At 42.0% G+C, this 6,757-nt stretch overlaps 1 protein-coding gene across 3 annotated transcripts in view; it reads left to right on the top strand.

Annotated features, from left to right (window-relative positions):
- Positions 1-6,757, top strand: part of bach2b (BACH transcriptional regulator 2b) — an 84,670-nt gene that overhangs the window by 40,554 nt on the left and 37,359 nt on the right. The window contains exon 1 of one of the 3 annotated variants that reach the window (XM_078942747.1): positions 2,858-3,040. The exons of the other annotated variants lie outside the window; for them this stretch is intronic. The gene's annotated coding sequence lies outside the window, so the exon portion shown is untranslated. Of the gene's footprint in view, positions 1-2,857; positions 3,041-6,757 lie in introns of those variants that run through there. 3 annotated transcript variants of the gene reach the window in all.

Here is a 6,757-nt window from a genome sequence, read left to right on the forward strand (position 1 = left end):
TGTAAATATTTTGGGCAGAAAAACAGTAAAAAAAGTCAGAGGTGAATGAGATGTATTTATTGTCTTATTTCCACCGTGTTCCTATCTTGCATTTGATTTTTATATTTGAGTTTTACTGAGCTGTTTTTACTTTTTGAGAGTTTTACGAAACGTTATAAACGACCTAACATAACACAAATCACAAACATCCAGTTTCTTTAGCGTTTTTAGAATCAGCCATCAGCTTTTTTGCTTCATTTGAATGTTTCCCACAGCTTGTGATGAGTGTCGTTTCTTTGGTTAACTTTTTATACAGTTTCAATTTTTTATTGTCGATTTATTGTTTTGCATTCAGGCTAGTGTTTTAGGCATTTTAGCAGTTTCCTCTGCTTTTTGTGGTATTTTTGTGTTTAACGCTCTAGTTGTTGTTAGTCTTCTTTCATTTAATGCAGCAAACGAGCGAATGCTATTTCTTTGTACATTAGTGTTGCATGACACTATCTGGCTTCTCTAAAAGTGTGTCATCAGATTTTTATGGCAGTAAATACATTTTACAAAACATTTCTTCATTTTCCAGATGATAAAGGTAAAATATGTTAAGCAGCATGTTGAGCTTTTACCTTTGTTAAACATTTATACCGTGATGTTTTGAGCATCCACGTACATCAGACAACAGGTTACACTTTGCTGGTAATTTCTTTTAAAGCTGTTTACTAAGATATTTTAGTTAAAATCTGTTTATTAAAAGGCTTAATTTTGCTATACACCTTATTTTTGCCCATTTAAATCCTCGTTTTCAGCTTAATTTCAGCAGTTTTACCCTTTCCATCTTTGCTAACATGACAGAAAGGCTGGGGTTTGCTGTGGAAGTGGGATTCTGGTATATTTTCATACTAATATCTGCTTGTTTGAAAGCTGACAGGTTTGTGTGTCGACCAAAATTCCGAGCAGGTTCTTAGTCCGTTAAGGTTTCTCCTCACAGAACCTGCAGGTGTTTTTCGTGGTTTGCTTGTTGTCATTTTCTGACATGGAGGAGGCGCCATGCTTCAGAATGCAGTATAAAGCGATCTGTGCGGATTTAATTCAGGCAATATAGCTCTTCTTATTTTTAGAGATGATGTTGCAACAGTTGTGCTTTCTTTGCTGTGTTTGTTTGTTTCACGATCACATCATTTCCTAAAATTAGCTCAGTCATGGAGCGATTGATGTCGGTGCAGCCATTCCTGGGCCGGGTTGTGTTGGAGCAACAGTAATGTGCTCCAGCTGCTTGGTGCTGGCATGGCTGCAGATCTCTTGCTGAAACGCCTGTGATGTTGACCTGAGGTCAGCGTGACGCTCAGACTCATCAACTTTACCTAAATGAAAAGAAAACTTCCATTTTTCTGCTGTTGCTGTAAATTCTTTCATCTACGGTTGTGCAGAGCTACAAAGTTGTCTTCAGGCCCTTTTTCAGTCCAGAACAATTACTCATCTTACCCAAAATAAATGGACGCCCAAAACTAAATGTTACCCCCTTGTGAAGTCATAATTGACTGGAGGAAAGCAGATGTTAAAGTCTGTTGTTTCCTTCAACGTGTATTCTCCCTTTACAGCTTTCAAACCTCCTGACTGCCAGTCAGCTCAGTTTGAATATTTAACAGGACTTAAAGTGTGGTCAAACCTGGACGGTGCATGTCAGTGGGACGCAGGAAATATCAGGGTCGTGGGCCGCTCAGTAAGCTCCAAGAGCAAAAACCTTTGTGCACATTTTGACTCTGGGCATGCTGCAGGTGTTAGGGGGAAGTAGGGGAGACCCAGAGGTCTTGGACAGATTTCTATTTCAACACCCCCCTAATCCTGCGCACTGTTCACGTGAGAAGTGTGAGTTCCTTGCGTGCATCCTGACTGTTAGAAATTAGACAAACATTGTAGTTCGTGTGGACATCCTACGGTCCCACGTTCACGTAGGTATCACCTGCACACCCCGTGTGAAACAGTTGCTCTAGAACTGAACAGAGATGAACAAACAGTTTAGCGCTGAAGTGCCTGAATGTATTTAACCTCCGACAGAAAAATTCTCATTTTAATTTAGGTGGTCAGAGTATTGAAGTTTTTAGAAGACCTCTTCCAGCTCTAATACACTAAAATGATAATGGGTGTTTGCGGTCTCTGAAGCGATTAAGCAGCAACGTCACAAACAGAGAAAGTTCAGACATTGTGAACGTTTTGCTCTGGGGATGTTCTCCAGTAATTCCTCGAATGAGGCTTCCACACAGCCACTCCAGGAGGGGCAGGCTCCATCCTCCTGCTGCTTGTTTGTGCCACACTTCTGGATCGTTGTGCGTCTCGTAAACTAGCTTCTCCAATGCGTTCCTAAAAACGTGTGAAAAGCAGGCGTGCACGCTCCTGCCCACACGCATGCTAATGACATGCACACCCACACGGGTGCACATGCATGCGTACAGATGTGGCTTTTGTAGGCTCTGGCGTGGGTGATGCCTCTGTGTCGACTCTTTCCACTCGCCTCTTTCCTGCGAACGTCAGCTCTCTGAACGTCTTTCTCTGGTTCATCCGCCTGTCAGGCGCACCATCACCAGCTACACTTTTTTCTCGAGCTGCTTTCCCAGCACCTCCCACTTTTACGGTGCAGTTTGCGCAGGAAGAGGTGCAGACCGAGTCTGACTGTGCCATGCAGAAGTGTGGTCTCACATGTACAGTGCTGACTCGGTGTCAGATTCAAACCAAAATGGGTCGCTTTGAGCCACAGAAACTCACCGTCCGAGCGAGACGCAGCAGCTCTGTCCGTCTATAGATAACCTCTGTCTCTGTCACATGTGCAGCCCGCTGCCATATAAGACGGCAATATGAGTCACCCCCCCCCCCCCCCCCCAACTCTCTCACATACTATGTGGGAAGTCGTGATTCATGCAAGCTGCATTTAAGCGAGACCAAAAATACTCTGGCATGCCTTCACACAAACACGGACAGGGCTGCTCAGTCATACCCCCCCTCCCACAGACGCTCGCAAACCCAAACGCCAGAGTGGATTAACAAAATGGGTCTGAGCTGACGACTGTGTGAGGTAACAGCACACACTCCACTTCTCTCTGTGACTTTGAAGGATGCGATCAGGGAACCGAACGGATCTTCTGCATCATCAGGCTGTTCCTGGACAGTTTTTGTTGGTTAACTTCTAAGACGTTAAAGCGACATAGACGCTCTTTCTAGCTATTTTTGTGCTTTCAGGGCTTCAATTCTCGATGTTGTTCTTTTTCAGAACAGCTTTACACACAGCTTTGATTTGTGACGCTCAAACAGAGACACAATGGTACATCCAGGATGAACTGTTTGATTCTTCTTGGCCGTACAGTGAGGCTGCAATTTGCAGATGATGTTTTTTTTCCACAGGTCTTGAACACAACACAGCTTGAGAAAGACTAGAGAAAACTGTTGTAGTTTGAAGTGGTTTGCTTTCACCTGGTCTGACGTTCTGCAGGAAATGTGGAAGTCTTTGGGTTTTTTTCTGTAAATGGAACCCTAAATGAGCAGAAGTGAAGCAGTAAGAGTTTTAATTCCACAAAAATGGAAAGTGTGAGGTTTTATGGGACAAAACAATGAAGCAATGAAGCAACTTGTGTTTACAACTGGTCTCTGGTTATTTGGTAAAAAATGTAATTGTTTTGAAGATTTTTACATACATAGTCCTGAAAACAGATCGATGTAAATCTTTGAGGAATCGGCTAGATTAAACTTTGGATTTCCTTGGCAATAAAGGCTTTTTGTTAACCACGCCCACATTCCTCATATAATGTTATATTGTTCAGCTTGATCCAGGGATCGACAATAACATAGTTTAAAATATAAAAACTTTAAAACCAACATTTTTTTCCCCAAGTAGCTTCCCAATGATGCTTAAGGAGTAAGGAAGCGTCACATTGAAATCCCTAAGAGGAGTTTAAATTTGTAGCTAGTACAAAGATGGCAGCCTCTTTGTGAGGTCAAAGGTCAATGAAACTTTGGTTGTGCTTGTTGTAGGCTTAAAGTCCCATTCCATTCATCTTTAGATCTATTTTCAAAGTGTTTCAGGTGGGCTTTTAATGATCAATTTGCCGTTTTTAGCCAAAAAATTACATTTTTAGGCTAAAAACTTGTCCTAAAATTTTTAGGACGTAGTTTCTGTAGAGCGGCAATGGTTTATTAGACATTTCCCTCTGAGTTGTGGGCAGAACAGTTGGTGCAGAGTAAGCCTTCCTTGACTTCCCATGATCCCTATGTTTACACTGTCCCCTGCTAGTTTACAGCCTCCCACAACCACAAGCTGTCCAGCTGTGCAGTTTAGATCCAGATTCCAGCTCAGACGAGGAAAACGAAGACGTACATGGATCTATTTGGATCTATCGGAGCGGAGCAGGGAGCTTGTGTCCAGCAGACTGTAGGAACTGCATCATTGTTTCTTCATATAGGTCCTCCATCATGAGAAAAATGCTACAAGAACATGTTAAAAAAACTGAGATTTCATCGGAGTGGCTTTTTAAGCTGGTGCTATGTGTGTGAAATTTCGTGAAGATCGCTCAAACAAGTTTTCTTTTGCCGTATTGTGGGAAATTGTGAAAAATTGACACAAAATGGCCGCCAAGCCATATCCAGTGGTCATCCTACAATATTTTAATACTTTCCTTTGCATATCCCCAATGCATGTGTTTTGTTTTATTAGTGGATGTTCGTTTTTTGAGCCCCATAAGAGGTTTTGGCTCCATTCATTTCATTTGACAGTTTCTCCTGCTCGTATGTCATGTGGAGGGGGGGGTCATTCACTATGCCCAGATTCATTTCACCAGGTCCTAGTTTTTGAGTATGTGGCAAGGGGGACATTTTTACTCAGAGGTGCAGGAAGAAAGAATTGTGAAAACAATGGGGTCCTTCAGTCCAGGACATCTGCAGGACATAAAGATTGAATAAAATAATTCTTCATTCATGTTTTCAATGAACCTTTTCTGTTAGAATGTCATAAAGAACAGACCAAGAACCTGATCCCCATTTTCTGTTACTGCAGAGGTCTGTTTTATTTTAGCTTAAAGTATGAGAATAGCAAATTGCCGAATAGCAGTCATTGTCATTCTTAAAGACTTTTTCTACTTTGTTGGTTTTTTTTTACCGCATTGTTGCATCTTAAACTAGCTAAACTCTAATGAATGACTAAAAATAGTCATGCTGAGGGAAGGTCAAACTTTTGTGTCAAGCTAAAACTCCTTTTCGATCATTTCCAGTATTTTCACAACACGAAAACGAGAGCCTGTAACTTGAGAGGAAACCAGGAAGCTCCAAGAATATTTGAGCAAAACTGGAAACTCCCTCTAATGAAAATAGGTTTGTCTCCAATAGCCACAGTGCATCAGCTAAAATGGAATGAATGTTTACCAGGATGTCAATGAAAAAATCTTCAGTCCTGTGGTTTCGTTTGTGGTGTTTCTGTTGCATCTTCTTTTCTTTGTTTAAGCTTTCACAGCTTCCTAAAATCCAGTCGTCTTCGGTGCTTTTTGAGGCAGTTTAGTAGCAGAAGTCGAAGGTCCCGTCATGCGGAGCAGGTTCTGGTGTTAGCACAGGGGTCTGACGTGTTCCCCAGCTCCGCAGAGCAGTCCAACCCCAGTGACCCCGCTCACCTGACTGCCCTGTGGAGTCATGTGGAGGTTCCTCCTCAGGTCAGACATTCCTGAGCTTTCGCAGTGCTCCACTCGCTTTCCAGATCAATGAACACAGATTGATTTCCACCTGGAGTGAAAAGAACTCAATGTATCTGCATAGACTTCAATTATCCCACCATCACATGGAAAAGTCACAAAGTACGTAAACATTTTTGTAAATATTTGAGATTTCATGTCAGCAAAAGGCTGCATTTGTGGTCATGAGAATCAGTCTGTCTCAGATGACACTGCCCTGCATTTATTATCTCAGGATCAATATCAGCAACCTGCTGACCTTCTGAAAAGCTGCTGCAGGAGATAAGCAGATGTCCCAGTCAGCAGAGCAGAGAGCGGCTGGAGGCTCGCACGTGGATGTGAGCGGAAAGTCCCACAAACCAAACCGCGTGACTCAAGAAGAGCGAAGAGATGTCCGTCTGAAAAAGCAGCTGACGCTTTTCACCTGCAGACAGGCCAACAAGCCTTTTGAATGAGCAGCTTTTAGTGTGAAGGGACACTTCAGAGTTCTTTCCAGTAGCTTTGAAGCTGCCAGTGTTGCCGGGATTCTGAGCACGCTGTGTTTGCAGTTTCAGAGGATCTGCAGGACTGCAGTCAAATCTAAGCAGAATTAAAAAGGCATCCTTCTTCATATTAACAATATAAAAGTTCTGCAAAACTTTTTTCAGGCTTCCTGGAACCGTTTCAAATAGACTTCAGAACTCATCTTTAAAGAATTTATGACTTTTTTAATTTTTATATGAAGACCAAAACAGTAACTTTGTTTGTATTTTTAGATGTTATTGTTGTTTCTCTGGCAGTCTGCCTATCTCCATTCATACGTCTGCCTGTGATCTGAGCTTCTCACTTTTCGGTGAGTCTGAATTACTCAATCCAGACTTTGTTTACATTCTTAAAAATGGTTAACAAATATTACTTATTCTCTCTGAAGACCAACTCCAATGAAACTTGTTTTTTGTGTTTCCAACACGTCCACATAATCATATTAAAACTGCATCTTTATTCAAATTGTGGTGAATGAGGAGCAGATGAAAAAATTGTTTACTAAATTCGCTGACCTTGTGTGATGGGGGGGGGGTTCTCTCTGCACCAACGGTTCCGCC

This window comes from Oryzias latipes, chromosome 24 (genome assembly GCF_053564925.1).
Source record: "Oryzias latipes strain Hd-rR chromosome 24, Olatipes_Hd-rR_3.1".
Lineage (NCBI taxonomy): Eukaryota > Metazoa > Chordata > Actinopteri > Beloniformes > Adrianichthyidae > Oryzias > Oryzias latipes.